The sequence below is a fragment of the Anser anser genome (assembly GCF_964211835.1).
Source record: "Anser anser genome assembly, chromosome: 20".
NCBI lineage: Eukaryota > Metazoa > Chordata > Aves > Anseriformes > Anatidae > Anser > Anser anser.
Window position 1 is genome coordinate 5,078,738 of NC_139741.1, and position 19,442 is coordinate 5,098,179.

At 48.5% G+C, this 19,442-nt stretch overlaps 2 protein-coding genes across 4 annotated transcripts in view; one reads left to right on the plus strand and one right to left on the minus strand.

Annotated features, from left to right (window-relative positions):
* The window catches only part of TAOK1 (TAO kinase 1), a 71,967-nt gene extending 67,699 nt beyond the window's left edge, over positions 1-4,268 (minus strand). The window contains exon 1 of one of the 2 annotated variants that reach the window (XM_083806475.1): positions 3,670-4,268. The gene's annotated coding sequence lies outside the window, so the exon portion shown is untranslated. Of the gene's footprint in view, positions 1-3,073; positions 3,093-3,669 lie in introns of those variants that run through there. The other variant, XM_083806479.1, reaches the window with a different exon arrangement.
* A 266-nt stretch (positions 4,269-4,534) lies between these two features.
* Positions 4,535-19,442, plus strand: part of NUFIP2 (nuclear FMR1 interacting protein 2) — a 55,959-nt gene continuing 41,051 nt past the window's right edge. The window contains exons 1-2 of one of the 2 annotated variants that reach the window (XM_083806016.1): positions 4,535-5,185; positions 6,181-6,349. The gene's annotated coding sequence lies outside the window, so the exon portion shown is untranslated. The remainder of the gene's footprint in view (positions 5,186-6,180; positions 6,350-19,442) is intronic. The other variant, XM_083806015.1, reaches the window with a different exon arrangement.

The window sequence follows — 19,442 nt, forward strand, 5'->3', positions numbered from 1 at the left end:
CCGTGGTGGCGGGCAGCACGAGCTCCATCCAGCTGCTGGCTCTCGTGCAGCCCAGCGCCCGCAGTTGTCCCCGCGCTCACCGGCAGCGCGCTGAGCCGGCCCAGCTCACCAAGCCAGCACCAAACCATTCGGATTTCTCCCAAGGTCAGCCTTCTGCTGGTGCGGCTGAAGGGGCTCAGCTCAGGATCAGACAAAGAGCAGAGTCGCTGGCGTGACACTCGCGGAAAAGCAGGTGGGAGATGGCACCACACAACTAAACCGGCTTTTAGCGTTTCAGGAACTCACCGGAGAGCGCAGGACGGCACAGACGGGGGATTCGTTCTGCACCATTCGGCCAAGAACGAGCATTTTGTGGAGAGGAGTAGGACATGCTCATGAGTTATAAAAGGAAGGATGGCCAACAACCTCATAGGGCACGAAATACTCCTTTCCATATCAGTACAACAAATGTCTCAGACCTGGTTGACTGAGGGAGGGCACCTACGTTATCCACAGCTCGACCCTGCTGCCAGGCGCAGCACACTGTCTAACGCAGGCATGACTCTGGTCCAGAGCTAAAGCTCTCCCCTTTGTCCAGGTTTGTGTAAGGAAATACAACGAAAAAACCTTCAGACTCCACAGCGTACTTGGGCAGGGAACACACAATGGCCACCACCATCGTGGTTCAGAAGACATGAGCCGGGGTCACCACTGCTAACACCAGCAGCCAGAGGTCCTCAGAGTTTCTGGTGTGCGCTTCAACGTAATGTTACGTAGTTAAAGGGATTTTAATACGAAGAGAAAATTCTTCTAAGATAGGATCTTATTAATTATGCAAGCGTTCTCCAAAATACATTGAGAGTGGAATAGGAGAAGAGATATTTATCACAGCTTCTTTACCGCTTCTGGATCACAGAGGCCCAGATCAACCCTAAATATTTCCTTATTTGACAAACACGTATACTGTCCAATAAACGTATATGAGGAATATTTTGCAAACATTCTGTAATCTCTACAAAGTTAGAGAAGCATATCCTTGCAAAAGAGACAGGAGACAGAGCAAACAGAAGCAGCACATCCAGTCTTTCTTTGCTGGAAAAGAACTAGCACGAAGACGAAGTACCTGGGAACCACCTGGGGTAACGGGTGGGAACGCACAGGTTGCGTCCAGGGGGAACTCTGCTGCGGAGTCAGCTACCTACGACATCTTTAAAACAAATCTCTGAATCCTTTGCCATACCTATTGTTCTCCACAAAACATCCCCATTACAGGAAATTCACTACTAGGATACATCTGAAGATGTAATTATTGGTGTGATATTTGCTTCTCTTCTGATACATTTCACCAAGCGTAAAAACTGGGGCTACCTTACAACACATTAAAAATACCTTACTCTAGTGACAAAACCTGATGAATTATAATGGATAAGGCACAGATGAAAGCTGCACAAATGGAAATGTTATTTAGATGGAAGTAAAGATTTAAAATTCTCCAACTTAGCTTTCAGCAGAATTCAATGGAAGGACATGACAGATAACTTTTTCCAGTAGTCTAACTTGAGGCCTAAGTCACCTTATCTGTACATAATTTTGACTCCAACATCTGCTCCTCTACATGCAGCACTTAATTTCAGCCTAGTTAAAGAAATAAAAAAATTAAAAAAAATCAAACTACCCAAGGAGTTTTTACTTCAGACAGTTTTTAACAAGATTAAATTTAATTTAAGCTGTTCTGCCAGAACCCCTTTCTCTTCAGTGAGATATTCTTAACAGAGGAGAAAAACATTCTCTCAAGTTCAAAGGATAAATGGAGGTTCAAGTTTATCAATGTATTTGAGTCAACAGATAAAAGGAAGAGGAGTCCTAAAAATGGCAAAGGCACCAGCCAGAACTAGGCCAATGTTGTGGAGAACCTAACGTGAAGGCTCGAACCAGTCGTTGATTAGGTTTGTCCTTGGACACAAGTAGCAGAAACTACGACGCGCTCACTAGGAGCAGGGGCAATAGAAACAAAAATGTAGACTCGGAGTCGTTTCAAGGATCACGTATCTAAAATTGCATTTATTGCAACAAAAGTTGGTGTTCTGTAATCCTGAAAAGTGAAAACAAGCCTTCACCAGTGTCAAAATATACCACGGTTTTCCACAATATTTGCACTATTATGACGTGCTGTCCACCAAAGCTATTTTTCAGACTCTGGGGATCTGAGCTATACCATTCAACAATATATGAAGCATTAGGGGTGGTATTTTGGGAACATCTCATTTGAAGCATTCCAAGCCGATAACCTCTATCCAAATACATAAAACAAGAGCCATGTCACACGCTCTATAAATAGCATTAATAGTAAGGAATCAATAGCAGCCAAACCTTTAGGTACCATCTTATTAATCTGTCCTCGCCATGCACGGACACACTGCCGTAAGGGCTCTCCAAACGCGACAGGCAAAGGTGAAGGACACGATTTGTTCAACTAGTTAACGCAACTGCTATTTAACCGCCTCAGCCACCAGAAAGCTACCCAGCGAAACACTCCACACCATGACAGGCAGGAGAGGCGAGCACGATCAACACCGAGCGTTTTTCCTCACAAAATAAATGAAAGTCCTCGAGGCTAACGCCGTTCTGTCGTTTTCTTCCCGAGACACGTAAAGATCTTACGTTTGACAACAACCATTTTAATCCTTGGTTTTTTTTTTTCCTTCCCCCCCCCCCCCTCGTTTCTCCTACCGCGCCCAGCACAATGGTACAACTGCACGTTACAGGCAGCCAGGCATCTCTCTCTTTTATATATTTTTTTTTTTTTGGCTCCCACAGTGACAAAGGTGAACTCCGAGGCTCCCGAGATGCTTGCAGCAAAGGCGACTGAGCGAGATTTCTAAAGGCATACCCACACGCGAGTTGCAGGAGCCTAGCCTCGGCGAGATATTTTAATCTGGCAAATTAAAATGGTTGGGAAACGCTATTTGGCTAACGGAATCAGCCGACACATGCCTGTCGGAGGGGAAGCAATAAAAAGGCCTTCAAAATAGGTCACTTTCCTCCCAATCCCACCCCAGCGCCGCACAAAATGGTATTTACACCGAAAACTCACCGCTCGGGGAGGAGCGAGGGGGTAGGGAAAAAGAGCTCTGGAAAAATTTAAAAATAAAAAAATAATATATATATATATATATAAAAAAAAAAGGATCCACGGTAATATCTGCGGGAACACCGGGGGGGGGGGGGTGGTTACCGCGTACCGAGCGGGGCCCATCGGGACCCCCCCCCCCCCCTCCGGCTTCGTTCCCTTCCCCTCCCCGGGGGGGCCGGGCCGCAGCCCTTAGGCCTCAGCCGGCCGTGACAGCGGCGGGGCGCGGGGAACACCCCGGCGGCGGCCGCCCCTCGGCGGGCAGCGCCATTACCGCTCCCTCCCCGCCGCCACCGCCGCCCCGAGCGCCGAGCCCCGGAGCCCGGAGGCCGGGGAAGCGGCCCCGGGTCCTGCGGCAGTGCCGCAGAGCGCGGCGGGGGAGGCGCCGGCCCCACCGCCTTCCCCTCCACCCCACCCCCCTCCGCCTCGCCTCTCCCCTCCATCTCTATTCGCACCCCCCACCCCCCCTCCGCCATCTCCTTCCTCTTCCTCCTCCTCCTCCTCCCCGGGTGCCCCCCGAGCCGCCCCGGCCGAGCCCCCCGCGGCGATGCCCGCCTTACCCTCCGCCGCAGCCGGGCTGGGAGCGCCGGTCGGCCCCCCGCGGAGGAGGAGGAGGAGGAGGAGGAGGAGGAGGAGGAGAAGAAGGAGAAGGAGGAGGAGCGGGGCAAGGGGCGGCGGCCCCGCGGGGGGAGGCGCCCCCGGAGGGGCGTCGGGCCCGGCCCCCCCCGGGTGCCCGGGCGCGGCGGGCACAAAGGCGGCGGGGCACGGCACCTAAGATGGCAGGGCGGGCGCGGCGGGGCGCCGAGCCGCCACCACCGGCAGCAGCACCACCACCACCGCCGCCTCCTCCTCCTCCTTCTCCACCGCCACCACCACCAGGGCCCCGCTCGCCGAGCCGCGGCCAGGCCTCACGGCGTGTGGGAGGGAGGGCGGGCGGGCGGCTCCGGCCGTGCCTGCCCGCCCGCGGCGGAGCGGGGTTCCCTCGGCCGGGCCGGGCCGCGATGGCCGCCCGCCCCGCCTGCCGCCTCCCCTCAGCGCCGCCCGGGCTCCGGCTGCTCCTTCGCCGCCGCTGCTGCTCCGCGCTGCCCGCAGCCAGCGGCCCCCGCCCGCCCCTCTCGCGAGACTTCGCCGCCCTCCTCCTCCTCCTCCTCCTCCTTCTTCTTCGTCCCCCCCTTCTGTGGGAGGGAGGGAAGGAAGGGGGCGAGGAGGGAGGCGAGGCGGGGCCGGGGGCAGTTGTGACGGGGCGAGGGGGGCGGTTTGTGGGGGGGGGAGATGGGGCCCGGGGGGGGGGGGGCGGGTGTGTGAGGAGAGGCCGCGAGGGGCGCTGGTGGTGAGGGGGTGGCTGAGGAAGAGGAGGGAGGTGAGGGGTGGGAGGGTGGGCAAAGGCTCTGGGGGGGCTTGAGGGGTGGGAGGGAAATGAGGGGGCTTGAGGGGAGGATGAGAGGGTTCTGCTTCAGGTTAGGGGAGCTGAGGGCGTAACAGCATTGTGGGGCTGCAGGAGTGAAGGGGAAACTGAGGAAGGGGTTGAGGAAGCGCCCACGGGGGCCCTGGGGAGGTGTGGAGAAAACGAGGGCTTGGGGATGGGGAAGGTGGGGATTAGGAGCAGGTGAGGGGATGAAGAAGAAGTGTGAGACCCAACAGGGCTGCCCCGGAGCAGTTCAGCCACGAACAGTAACCCTGAGGGTCTGCTGGTACAGGGGTCTGCAGTGCCCCTGGCCTGACCACACTGGCGTGTTTCAGGCCGCCTGCCCCAACTGTCTCTGGCTTAGGGCCAGAAGAGGGGAAAAAATATCTCACAGAGCGAGCACATGGCCTCCTGAGCGGTAGTCTTGGCTCTCAGCGGTGGGTTTTGAACTTGGTAGGTTGTTGAACCTCTGTGTGCTTTGGTATCTCCGTCTACGAGCTAGAGATAACAGTTGGCTTCGTGCAGGGATTAATTATCGTGTCTTGTAGTCACATATTTGTTTATTTGTTTTTACCATAGATTACAGCTGGAGGAATTCTAAACAATTCAAGTCTCCTTGTCATGGTGTTTAAGTGCATTGTGCTCCTGTCTGAACAGAGGAAATCACTGAGGTCAGTCGCCCTTGTGTTTATAGTTGCTTTCCCTTTCAGAAGTATGGGGGCAAGGAATCATCAAAATAACAATTTATACTGATGTCCTGATAATAAATTGATAATTACATAAGGGACAAAGCTTGGAAGAGGTGTTCTTGCAGGTGTTGCTTTCACCCTTAAATTCAGGATTATATACGAAGTAAATGTTCTCAGGTTATAAGGTGCCCTGCAAACACTAAGAGTTCTGAGGTGTCCCCAGTATAAAATAGTACAATTCTGTAAGCCCCTATATTACTGATACCACTAAAATCAAGCAAACTTCGTTCCTGTTTTCCTATAAATAGAGATTTTGTACCGTAAGAAGGCTTTGTATCCAGCAGATGTTGAAGATGGTACTGGAGACTATTTATCTAAACTTCACATTTACTTCTAAACAAGCAGACAGAACTACTGGGGATTATTTAACCTGGGGTAGAGGAAACCTAAGGAATGTTGAGAACAGAGGTTGACTGTAATAGTCGTGGACCACATCTAGTGTTTTGCAAACGTGTCACATAGTGGTCTGATACTTTGCCTTTTCAAATCCCAGTAGGAAAAGTAAGACAAATGTGGATCACTTCAAACATATGTTGTTGTAAGTATTGGGAAAGGCAAACTAAAGGTTTATCTGATTATCTCAACCTTGAAGTTGGCAGCTATGACAGGAAACTTGGTTTCATTCATCTGCCAAAGATATTTGTAGCGTATCGTTTGACAAGTTAAAAGGCATTTTTGTAATGGCACAAAAATAAAACCATCCACTTTCTGGAACTACAGTTTCTGTCTTTTAAAAATAATATGGTTTTGGATACATGCTTCTAGGGAAATGAAGGGCCTACGAGGAAAGGTAAATATTTGTATTTGCAAATGTTGGAGCAATAGTATTTAACACAAATCTGTTCAGCATGGCCTATAAATATTTTTTTTCTTGTACTTGTTTTGTCACATTAGTGGGTATCGTTTACTTTTTGCAGATGGGAGAAGTAAATGGAGCAGTAAGAGGGAGCTATCTGCCTGCCTGTGGGGTCATAAGATGGAATTAAGGATCAGGTTCTTCCAAATCTTGGTCTTGTACTTCTTCCTGCAGACAAGTTGCCCTTAAAGCTCATGAATTATGTGAGAATAAAAGCTTCAGTTAGTGAGGTACGTAGAGCTAACCCAGCAAAACACCAGCAGAGAGTCTAGGCCTCAGCTCTTTGTATTACACACATAAAAAGATAATATCTCTAGGTAAAAAGCTGTAGAGTCTAATGGTGGCTGCTGAAAAACATGAGTAATGCTTCACTATTAATTGTCAAGTAGTTTATTTAAAATGCTAGATATGCATTTGATAAGTCTTCAGTGACTGCTTTAAAAGTAAACAGTATCAGCTGTGGACCACCCGTTTAGAAAAAGTCGACTGAAATTGTTAAGGAACAGGCGCTATAAAAATTACAATGTTTATTGTTGCTAGCTGAACTAGACATATTTAACATGGTTTTCTAGGCCTGTTGTATTAGGTATGATTTTGTTGCCTTTCCTGCTGACCATAGTAGGCTTCTAGAAAGCTTAAATTGCTTTAGCTTAGCTTGCTAGCGTATTAATGCAAATCTAGCTCATTTAAAGAAAAACTAAACAATTTCATATATGTCTGCATCTGGGATTTGCACCAGTTCATCTATCAGATGGCAATACACAAAGTTAATTCCATCTGAAGGAGGTGCCAGAACATCAATAAATAAAAATTACAAATTGCCTAACGGTTCAGCTGACAGGCAGAACTGGTTTCAGTGTGGTGTTCCCAGCGTTCTGCTGCGGAGCTGGGCTGGGGGTAGACCCTTACGACGTTCCCCTGTAGACAGGACCTTTAAGAGCATGCATCAGCACTACATAATACTGTAGGAGAGGAAGCAGAGAACAATGCTATGTCCAACGGAAGCTGTGGCAAGAATTTATTCAAGGCACATTGTAATTACTCAAGCTGGGAATTTGGCCAGGACATTGGGGTTAACACCCCTACTTCTTCAGAAGTGTCATAGTTTATTTTTTTAATGACTTTAAGTGATGAGAAGCTTGGCTTTCTGTCTCAGCAGAATGACAACACCTCTAGCAGTATAAACTTCTTACAACACGAAGGTGCTGGTGCAGAAGTAACTCAGTGGAGTGATGGGGCCTACTTCAGTAATCATTGCTATATAAATACTATCAGTAGATAAGGAACGATAAGAGTGTGATTAGGGCAGTTTCAGCCGCTGTAATCACAGGCATACCTTCCTTAGTCTTCAGTCCACACGCTGCTTTAGTCTGACCTTTTTTTTAAGCAAACAAATATAATTTTCAGAATAAACCATGGAACCTGAATTAATTCAATTTAGTTATTAATTATAATTGTGGTTACGAACTGCATTTGTCACTGCTTCTGTTGTAGGAAACTTGTCAAATAAGTGAATGTAATTGAGCCAATTTTTTTTAGATTCTTTCATAAAGCTATTACAAATCTATTATACGCTGATTTAGAAACCAACTTTCACCTTGTTCTCTGCTTGTAAAGATAAGCGGTTGTGTGTTTTAGTGTGTTACTCGTTACGAAATGCACAAGTGAGGAATTGTTTTGCTTTTACTAGCTCATGAAACATGACATCATTCCTATAGTGTAGTTTAGGCCATTATTATGGGTTACGAGGTTATACAGGAAAAACATGTTCTGGAGTAAGGTTGGTCAAAATAAACGAGGTAGTCTTGAGACTGTTACGATCCGGTTTTGTATCACCAGGTTAAATAGCTCAGTACATTCACTGGGATGAAGATACCGTGTCGAGCAGTATCCTTCTGACAGTTTGTTATGCCATAATGACAAAAATGAAGCAATACTGACACTGTTACATAACCACGTTTGTATTACACGAAAACAATACTACTTCACTCTTCTCCTGCTTTCTGTTAGACAAACAGAATTGTTCTTTGCTGTGCACTTATCCCTGTCCCATGGGTCGAGGGAGTTGAGGTGTCCATTAAGAAGTGGGGAAACAGAGGCACAAGTACTTACTACTGCCACATGGGAAATCAATGTCAGAGGCATAAACAGAATCTCAGCCTTCTGACTGTCCCACTCTGCCCTCTGGGCAACCAGGCAAAAGTGGAAAAGTGGCTTGCAGTGTGACTCAGCAGCTCTTCCTTCCTCAGCAATTGGCAAGCTGGGCAACTACAAATAACTGCCAGTATGTCATTTGTACCTGTGTCAGGTTACCAAGAAACTCTAGGTAGGCATGTCTTCTGTTGGAGAAGGGTTCTTGATGGATCTTTGCAATGGTTTAGTTTCAGGACTTGAAAAAATGTGATCAGGACTCTTTCTCTGGGCTAAAACTGGGAGACAGCTTTTCTGGAAGTTAATTGAGTAGCAAGAGGATTTGATTTGCCCAAATAACATCAAGTTTGGTCACTTTGGCCTGTTCCACACAGTGCCCCCATAGTAAGAAGTGAGAATTGCCCCGATTTAAAGGCACGCATTCGTTTTCTGTAGCCAGCTGATGTTCCAGCATTGTTGGTTGTGTCCACATCTTTTTAGCAGGAACAGGGTGAGGCCTTGCAGCTTCATCTGAGAAGCACTGATGTGCTTGTGCTTCTCTGTATCATGCACCTGTGTGCTGTGTTGGTAGGCATCTATAATTGCCCTGTTTTGAAACACTCGTGCTAGGAGGTACTTCCAGAATGCCAGTACAGCTTTACTGTGATTGACAGAGCCCACGAGATGTGTTGCACTTGGATAAATCTGATCAGATGCTTAAAGATAAGTAGGGTTTTGGGGCATGTCTTAAACACAGCTGAAGGTAATAATATTCCTGTCTCACTTTTCGGACCAAAACATTTTGATTTGGCTTTTAAGACTTTTTTATGGTCTTAGGAAAAAAAAAAAAAGGGCATAAGAAGAGTCTGTTCAGGTCCTTTCCCAACAGTAAGGCTGGAGGGGGTGTTACTCCGGAGTTATTTCAAGATGGCTGGGATGGGCCATAAGCCTCACTACTATGGAGGCCTTGACCTTGAAGAGTGATTGAAAGCAGCAGCACAGGAAGAGATTCTGTCCTGTTTCTGGTTTGGATGGATATGAAGAGGCCTTTGGCAGAGAAGGGTGAAAGGTGACTAATAATGTGAAACTAGGAAGAAACTCATTATAGTTACGCAATCTACAAGTGGTTGTCTTTCCCTGTAAGAAGACATCTTGTGTTAGTTGTCCCACTGGCAGCTGCTGCTCACACTGTCCTCTGAAGAGAAGTGTTTAACAACTATTTCCTTTAGGAGGGAAGTTTTAAGTTAGCGTCATAGTAGTGAGACCATAGCACCACGTTCTTTCTTTCTTCTCCCTCTCCACAATGTCTTCTAGATTTACTTTGCCCTTTATGTTAGGGCAAATCCTATCCAAATCCTACTCCGGGCTTTGTGCTGGAGTGGCTGGTGTACAGGCATGCCGTTACACCTGCTGACCCTGGTACAGGGCAGTATCCTCCAGAAGAGCAGCTTGCTGGAGGTGATGATTTAAACTGCTGGAGCAAGTGTGTGTGGAGCTTTCCCAGGAGAACCCTTACATTCCTAATTAGCATGCCTGTTTTTCCAGTGAACTGCAATGAATGGCTCCCCCATTGACCCGATCTGGACCTTGATCTAATATTTTACAAGTAAAACAACACATTAGGTGTTGCTGTAAACGTACTCCTAGGAACTGATTCTCCTCTCCTCATCATCTGTAAAACAGTTGCAAAAATACGGCCCTGTGCCTCAACAATTCTGCATTCACTCATCTCTGAGGTACCGTGTTTCACTCTTGAATAAGATTCTAGACCAGAAAAAGGGTTAGACTGCATACAGATTAACAAATCTGTTGCTAGTATCTCTGGCTACTGCAGCATGACTCACCCATCAGTGCTTGTCAGTGTCTGGTGTGACCTCATTGAAAGCTTCAACATCTTATATGTGAAGGTAGGTTGTAATCCAGTGTGGGAATCCTAAATAGGTGGAGAGACTGTGGCAGTGCATACATCATGAACATTCTCCTTAGAAATCAGATGTGCCCTCACCAGAAATTGCCATTAAAAACCTTGCATGTTCCTGAGGATCTTTAAATGCGAAGGCTGCCTTTCCTTTGCCTCTATTAAAAAGCACCTGTAACTATTCAAGGCAGCAATAGAAACTAGTGCTGATGGGGAAATGTAGGGGTAGATGGGACAGGGAGGAGATGCTCCTTTATTTGCAAGGGTAAGGGAGAGCTGATGGTTCCTTTTTATTTGCTGTGGCTTCTCCTGACTCCTCATTTTTTTTCTGTCAGTACACAGGGTTTCCAGCGGGCTGGTTGAGGAGACAGGTGAGAAAATAGCAAGAGGGCGTATAATAAAGGGAGAATGTGAGTGAATTAGCTTGTGGCACCCTATGCTTGTAGCTTAGATAGGTAGTGCAGCGATGAGACAAAAAGTGGGAGGCAGCAGAAGTTTAGAAATCAGATGGTTCTCTTCAGCTGGTGCTTGCTGAGTAAACATGGAGCTTGTGCTCGGTGTCTCTGCCTCCTTCCCAGGGGCCGTTACACACCAGCAGATACTAGCAATGCTCCTCAGTCTACACGGAGCCAGCTGCTGGCATTTGGATTGCAGAACCCACATCTAGTAACAGACACAGCAGAAGCTACCATCCTCTTGCCTGCTGCAAAGGGGACTTTCGGTCTCTAAAAGCACAAGGCTGACATCGTCCCACAGCTCTGCTGCCACCTGAGCATCTGGCTGAAAGTGAAGTCCCTGGTCCCGTTGTCCTTCGTGCATTCGTTCCTGTTCCTGTTTTGCTGTGGATGGTTTCTGTTTGTGGCGAAGTTCTCTGTGCTAGCTGGGTACTTTATCCATATGTGGCAAGAGTTGTTGCCTCTTGGCCTCCCAATCCCCTCAATGCTGCTGCTCCCCACAGGATCTGACAAGGAACCCAGAGCCTGGCACCCTGTGAGAGAGCAAGAATCTTGCAGAAAGACCTTTGTTTCAGTGGGTCACCGTGTAACCCCCTAATTATTGTGACGGCAGTGCTTCTTTTATGTAGCATTTACTTAGGAAAGTAAAATATTGTCTGTGGTATGGCAGGTCAGAAAGATGCTCTGCTTCTAAAGCTGTGCTGTCCTGGCAACACTAAGGGATCTTCCACTTCAAAAGTGCCATGGAGCTGCTTTGTCACAAACTGGTGAATAACTTCAGAAAACACTGTGTCATTTGCTGTGCTGTGGGATAGACCCTGGCACTTGTCTGAATGTAGTTCCACAGATCTTTCCATCCAGATTTTTACCAGTATGTTTGTTCTCTTACCCTTTGCCTCAGGTGGATGGTAGTATTATTTCTGCAGTCCCTAAATTTCTTTCTTGAGACTGGGAACATGGATTCTCTTGGCAAAGATTGTGTCCTGAGAGGATTCGTTTCATGTTCTGGTACTTCTTTAAGGAAGGCATAGAAGAACTTAAGACTTGATGCATGGATGGAATTTATAGGGGAGAAATAGGCAACCTTATGCCTTTGGACCCGTGATTCCTTACCACCAGGATCAGCCAGGTACTACAGCTGCCTGCCCAGCTGCTTTGTGATTCTAGAGTGAAATAACTTGATGTCTCTGTCCGCTTTCTAGTACCAAGATGTGCATGCACTAGAAAACACAGCTAGCTCTAGAAGTGAATCTATTTGCTGTTCTTTGCACAGAGGCCAAGGACTGAATGATGTTTTGAGGCTGAGCATTCCTTCCCTGGATGATCTGATGGATATGCAGCATGATTTACTTGTGGGCAGGAGATGGAGAGCCCATTGCAATGTTGTCCATGCTGCATTCACCCATGGGCATGTTGGTTTAACTGACTGGTTCAGTATTTGAAGTTCTATTGCTTGATTCAGTTATTGATTACTTTTTTTGTTTACTTGGGAGATATTTCTTTCACGTATTAAGCATACCCAGGGTTCCAGGAGCCTCGTGTTCTTCCCTCAAGCTCAAACCTCGTTGCTGCTCCCCGTGTGCAGTTGGAAATGGGCAGGCACCATTTGTGACTGCCTGAATATCCTGAGTCACAGATTACCAGCTGGCATCTGTGCTGCAGTTTCATTTCTTCCTTTACGACTGCACTCCCTAGAGGAGACTTGGAACAATTGCAGTTGCCAGCTGAAGCGAATTGGGTGCTCTTGCCCGAGTCGCACAATTGGTGGACAACCTCTGACTACGTCTATGGGGTGAGCCGCCTGTGATTTGTTACTGTATGTCTGGTGTTTCCATGCCAGAAAATGGAACAGGTGTAGCAACATTTTAAATGCGTTTTCGTTATATTTACCAGCCAAATATCTGCGTTGTGAAGATGGCAATATGATGTCCTCATTAAATAATTGTTGGAGACAGGTGATGATCCTAGTAATGCTCTAAAAGTGAGATTAAATTGCGTGCAAATGAATGAAGCATTAAGGACACAGACAGGTGATGAAAGGCAAGCTGGTAACTCCCTACCCTGGCACAGCTCTGCTAGCAGCAACATGGGCGCACCGTGCAGGTTGTTGGTTCTGTGTCGTGCTGCGTTTGTTATCCTGCTTGTGCAGCGTCCCAAAGCAAGGCTGCTGAAGCTCAGCAGGGAAAGAATGCAACATGTAACTGTGTTACTCCATCTCACACAAGTGTTTTCACTATGTAATGCTTACTGCTACTCTTGTGCATGGCTCTGGGGGAAGCTGAGACACGGAACACTTCACTGAGCCCTCTGATCCAACAGGCCTTGACATATTGTTGCTGGACACATCTGTGTCTGAACTGAGCTGCAGCTCCGTTGCATCCTGAAAAAAAAAAACCAATATATTAAACTTTATTATTCTGTCTGCACCTTTTCCACGTATTGACCAAAAAGTCAATTCCTTACTGAACTAGTTTTAATTTACATGCGGTAAAATCTTATTAGTTAATGGCCAGCTGATTTCACTGGCCTGAAGGCTGTAGCATACATAACAGCTTAATGCTTCCCTGGGAAGGGGTGAGTTAAAGGAGCTCCTCCTCCAGCAAGCCAAAACGGCCAGTGAAATAAATCAGGTCTTTGTTTGCAACACTCTGCCTGGGACGGGACCCCCTGTTAGCGGGGCGTGATCCTGCAGCGGAGGAGAGATGTGGGCTGTGCTGACTCGTGAAAGCAGGTGCTCCTTGCCTCGGTTAGGGTGAGGAGTGGCTCGCCTTAGGAACAGGCTGTGGGTTTTAGTGAGAGAACAGAGCTCTTGAGGAGAATCTAGAAGACAGGGAGAGGGGAATGCAAGGTGGACTTTGAAGTCTGAGTTGAGGGCATTGTGGTTCCTCTTTACTACATGACGGGCTCGCACCGAACGGGACAGTGGTATTAACAGTCGTGCATCTATCTGGAGCGTCTTGGGAAGACACGCACCATAGCTGAAGGCAGCCGCAGTCCTAAGAGGGGTTTTCTAGGGAGGGACAGCTGACAGCCGTTTAATAACTTGTATATACGTTTACTCACTTGCTCCTCCTTTATACATCTGACTCACCCATCCCTGTCTGAACACACCAGTTCAGCATTCTCTTTTATCTCCCTTCATTTACCTCACATTTCCCATCCTTCAAGCTTCCTTTTCTATCTAGGGATTTAATTCTGTTAAATCCAGTTGCTTTGGCCTGTGTTCTTGCCTGTGCTTTGCACCTGCCACAGCCCCAGCAAACTTGGCAAGCAAGCCTTAGGCACTGTAGAGAAAACAACTGTCTAGACCAGGCACCTCCTGCCTGGTGTCCTGGATGTACCCCGAGCTCCCTGGCACTGTCTGCAGTCAGAACAGCGTGTTGCTGCGTGAGTGGTTCCTCTCTGGTCTCCCTTCTGCCCCCACAGAATTACGTGCCCCCAACTTCTCAGCAGATACCAGCCTAATGTTTATTGATCTCTTGCAGAGGTCTGATGCAAAAGATGGATAAAATCTCGTCGGGTGCCTTTGCGGGCTCCTAATTGCACCTTTCGCCTCCCGGTGAGTAAAGCAAATGGGAGCGAGGGAGCCCGCAGAATGAAGAGCACCTTCTGCAGGCCCACAGGCAGTGCAGGCTGGAGGACACCACCACGAAGGCCCCGCAGAGCCTCTGCCATCCCCCGCAGGATTCAGGAAGATGTGTTGCTCGTTTCTTAAAAAGATTAGAAATAAAACCTTGGTGTAGAGAGTCTTACAGCACGGGAAGGGCAGGGAGGCCGTAGTGCGGAGTCACGCGCCGTTCTTGTTCGCAGTCAGAGCCCCGTTGCCCTAGGCAGGCACAGAGCCTGTCAGCGTCCTGCAGCTTACGGCACGGGGATGTGACCAAAATAGCTCCACAACTTTACAATGCCACTAAAAATAGCTTGCGGGTCAGCTCCTTTCTTAAAGGTAGTGATGACATAGGAGTAGCTCTCGCTGCTGTTCCGTGCAGGTAGAGCTGGGTAAAGCAAGGGGAAGAGCAGCAGTTAATTAGCTAAGCAGCCTTGAGGAAAGAGAGGTGCTGAGCAGTGGGAGAGGGCCCAGGAGTGCAGCAAGAGAAGGACAAGAGGATCAAAGGCTTGGGCACACCCTGTGGCACTGGCCAAGATAGTGTGCTAATGCACCAACTTCTCCCTTGGGTTTTAGTTCCCTGATGTTTAAGAGGCAGCAGGCTGCCCGTTTCTGTCTCAGTGCCCGTGTCAGGATGTGTCACTGGACTGGCAAGCTGGCCAACAGCAGCGTGTTCCTCACCTCATTTTCAGACTGCGAACACATCAGCCCATGGCATCACCCCTGGCCAGCGGCAGATCAGAGCCCATGGCCACGGCAGCATCAAGCATGCTTTGCTGTAGCTGTTCAGTCAGAGTTGGTGTCTCTCGCAGTGCAATTTGTGTGGGGGGAAAGCTGGACGGCCCTTAGTTCTAGAGGGACTTCAGTATTTGTTCTGGGGCCAAAAAAGGCTGTTTTGTGGGGCTGAGCTACTTGCTTTTGTAAAGCACTCCATTTTACTGAAGGAGCAGAGCTGCTCGCCGTGGTCCTCAGAGGTTTGATCTCTGCTGTGCGTGCTAAGTCTGGCCGTGGAGAGAAGTCTCAGGTTTGGAAGTTAGGCGCCTGATCTGACCTGTTACGGGAACCTAATGTAGGTTACGGGAGGCTCGCCGCGCCTGCAGTCTGCGCTGCGGAGGGAAGCGTGCTGCAGCAGGCTGGGCTAGAATTTCCTTTGTGCTGCAGGTTTCGTGCCTGGTGATTTTTACGGTGCCGAAAGGGAGGAAGGAGGTGACAAAACGGTGAAAAATCGAGGCTGGGTCATTCCTGCCAGACGAGGACAGAGTCCTGTAGCCAGTCAGATGTGACGGAACGCGCCTGCTGCTGCTGCTACCAGGAAGCTCGAGAGAAATGCGACTGAATGGTAGCAGTGCGCATGTGCCTCTGGAGAAAGGAGGCTATCTGTAAGCTCTTGCAATGCTTTTCTCTGCCCAGCAACATCCTTGCTGCTTTTTCGTACGTTCTGCTTAAGCAGCTGTTCTGCATTTATGATCTGATCTTGCCTTCATACAGGGCTGTCTTCACACTGAGCCGCTGTCATTGCAACAGCAGCTATGTGAGATGGAGGACAGGTCCTCGGATTTGCTTTGAGTAAGCTTTATAAACAGGGCAAAAGCATGATAGTTACTTTCTCTCTCTCACTAGTCTGAGAGCAGTAAGCTGCCAATAAAAAAGGCAGTTCTGCATCCCGAGGTGTGTGTATCTAGCGCATTTTGAAGCTACAGGCCATGTTGATTGCAGACTGTGCTTAGAACAGGTTACGGATAAAATCAATTCAGTACAAGTCATGACTTGTGTCTGACCAGTTCACCTTGGCGCCAGCAGTGTACAGATGCTTCCACAAATATAACTGTGATCCTGAATGCTAACCAGTTAGTTAATGTCAAGCAGAAGGCCTGGAGAAAGAAGTCCCAACTTTTTTTTTTAAGCTCATCTAACCAGTTCAAGACTGTTTCTCATTAATCTATTTGAAATTTCACATAGGCCTGTGAAATCGGAGCAAGCGATCCATATTTTATGCGAGAGGATATTTTTATGCTCTGCTCTAACCATTCTTGAAAGCAGGTATTTGCTTCGGAGTTGCTGGAGCCATCTGAACCATCGCGGCAGCGCTGCCTGGCTGCTCTGGAGGCCCGTCCAGCCTAGAGGTGTAGTGGTTGTCTGCAGCTGCTCAGCACAGCGGCCCCAGCAGCCTGCTGGCAGCTTTTCCGAACTCAGGGAATTAGCACCACTCAGCTGGGAGTGTACGCCTCCCACTGGAGAGGGCTCTACTGCAGCAACAGGACAACGTCTGATAAGAGGTGGATGTTGGGTAGGTTTGTTCTTGGTGTCTGAAGTGAGCCAAAGCAGCAAAAAAAAGCCCCTTCTGTATTTTTTTTCCTGATTTTTTGTGATTGTATTACAACAGTACCGTTTTGCCTGTACGGTGTGTTTAGTGTGGGCCTGGCGAGGGATACTTACAGAGTCCCTCTCATCTGCTGCTAGCTAGCCAGAAACAGCAGAAAAGCCTGCTACAGGATTGCTGTGGCTGTAATTTGCAGTGCGCTACACGGTGCCCTGCATTCACCACCCATCTAGGTATTAAAGAAGTCCCCGTGCCTCCAGGGGTAAAATGTTTTTCACTGACACGTGAGTGCTTTGCTTGGCAGCCTGGTCTGGCACGTCACAGTTCTGATGGGCTTCTCCCAGGCTTTGCAGCATGGAGTTAATATATCGAATACAGGTACAGCATGCGCACACAAAGGGAGTGGGAGGCTGTGCTGGCTGCTTTTTTTTTTTTTTTTTGCAGTGCTGTTTTGGGCTGTGGCCTCAATTTATGCCCTGTGGATCTGCAGAAGTGGTGGTCTGGTTGCAGTTTTCTGTAGCTGTGTTCCCACCTCTGCATCGGCTTTGAAGGTTTATAGCTTTTTAAAATGAAACAAGCTAATAAAAAGGGAGCACAAGATGGAAGCCAGAGTCCTCTAAGTGATTAATTTAAAAACAAAGACTGCTTCCTCATGATGATAAGCTACTTGCTATGTGTGTGGCATGACCTAATAGTTCCATAACCTCTTAGTTCACCTGTCCTGGGGGGACCTTCTCGCTCCTTCCAAAGCCTCTGTGCAGCCGTCACCTCCTAGCAGGTGCCGTTTGCAAGCCAAACAGGCTGCTCCTGATTTCAGCTGCCTTGTTTTTATGGGAGCTCTTTGCTCTCCCTACATTATAAAATACATTTGTGATAGGGAGAGAGGCACAATAGCTGTGCTTTTGGTCACACAGTGGCCAAGTGACACAGCTGGGTCTGCTGCCTCTGCCCAGCTTGGAATCTCTCCTCTGAGTTAGGGAGGCCGGGGTAAGGCATACAGTAATGCCCGGTACGATGAACCTGTTAGGGGACACTGGTTTGGTAAGTGGTATTTTATATCAAAACCAGTTTGAACTGGGAGTTGAGGTTGTGGACGCTTGGTATAGCATGTGATCTCTTGCTTCATGCCTAACAGATACTGAAATATATCACCCTTTGTCTTGCTGCCCCAATATCTGGGCTCATCAGGACATTTCCAGCGTCACTTTGAGCACACCCAGCTCTACAGTGACTGCGCGTTGCACTCTACATTCTTCTACTCCAGCACTAGGTGTCCCCAAGGTGCAGAAAGGACTTTGGCTTTTTTTAGTGTAATCTAAGGGCATGAACTCAGCCAAGGAACTTCTCGAAATCAGGTTCCAGCTGATAGAAAAGAGCTGAGGGGATATTCAGAGGTCTTCACCCTAACTCTTACTCGCCCTTCTAGACAGAGCTCCTCAGGAGCTGGCATCGGGCTCCACCGTGAAGATTTATTTTCACCTGCCTAGGAAGACGAGAGAGCAGTGGAGAGAGAACTTGTGTTGCCAGGTTGTTTCTGGGTCGTTGTGGGAGCTGAAGCACCTCATCTACCCGGTCATTATCCAGACCTTTAGCACAGTCATTTCCGAGCGCTCGCTGCAATACACCTCTCACCACAGCCTGCCGCTCCTTACCTTCAGCCAGAGTTGCTCCCTGGCTTGCCCTGCCCAGCTTGCAAATGTGGCTCGTCAGCCTCTGCTTCTTCGCAAATGAGTTGCGTAGGTACTGGGAGGAGGAGGCAGCTCAGCAGCCTGCCCATCCCATCCAGTCCTGAAGGCTCCTCGCTGCTTAGGTTTTCTGAAGTCGTTTGCCACATGAATAGCGTGGGCATAAAACTTTGTTGTTTCCCTAAATGCTCAGCCTTTTGCAAACAGGAGGTCATTTCCCAGGGGGGAAGACAAGCTGTTGATGTGGTGGGCAGTCAGCTTGTCTCTTGGATCCAGTCCAGAGCTGATTAGCTTGGGCACAGTGGCGTGCTCACGCAGGCAGAACGCACCCGGCCTGGCTCCCATCTAGATAGCACGGATCTCCCCGCGCCGCTCTCCGCTGTCCCCACAGTGCAGCGTGAGCTTGGGTCCCTGTCCTCGCCTGTGCTGGCATGCCTGCACCAAACCACAATTTGCACCCAGCGCCGCTCGCCTGCGTCTCGACGTGTGGCAAACCCTCCCAAAGCAAATAGTGATTTTTGCCTGTCTGCACTGACTCAGCTCTGCTGAAGGCAGGAATCGAACTAACCCCGGCCAGCGAAGACTATGGGCGAAGGGTACGTTCTGTGGTATGTAGCAGGGCGTTTTCACGAAATTTGACTACATCCCAGGAATGCACTGAAGTGGGCAATGCTGCGTTAAGCAAGAGAGCCCACCCTGAAGCCATTAATTTCTCCTCAGATGTAAGCGCTGGGGGTTTTCTTCGCAGCTGAGAGTCGAAAGGAATCTGGGCTATCTTTAAGAAACGAGTACCTACTCCTTGCCTCCTCTCAGGAAACAAGGTCCTTCGTTACAGCCTGTCGTGGCAAGGGGCTCGCAGATAAGGAGGGGCAGGAAACCTGCCAGGCTCCACGTTAGCAAGTCTAATTTTTTTTTCCATAGTCTTAGCCCTGTGAGTCAGCATTTCTAGAGCTTGGACGTGTTTATAGCAGCAGTCGGTGGGATGGTACCAGGTATGTGAGGTGTGGAGGTACGTATGTGTCTAAAATGAGCAACCTTTTGCCCAAATGCAATCAAGGAAGTTACCGGTTGTATTTCTGAAATGGGACTAACGGGAAGCACGTACTGGGTAGGTACCCTGAATGGTAATTGCAGAGGAGTCATCTGTACGGTAAGGAGTTTCCTAGTAAGGGAATCAGAACCTCATAAAGAAGGTTTGCTTAATACAT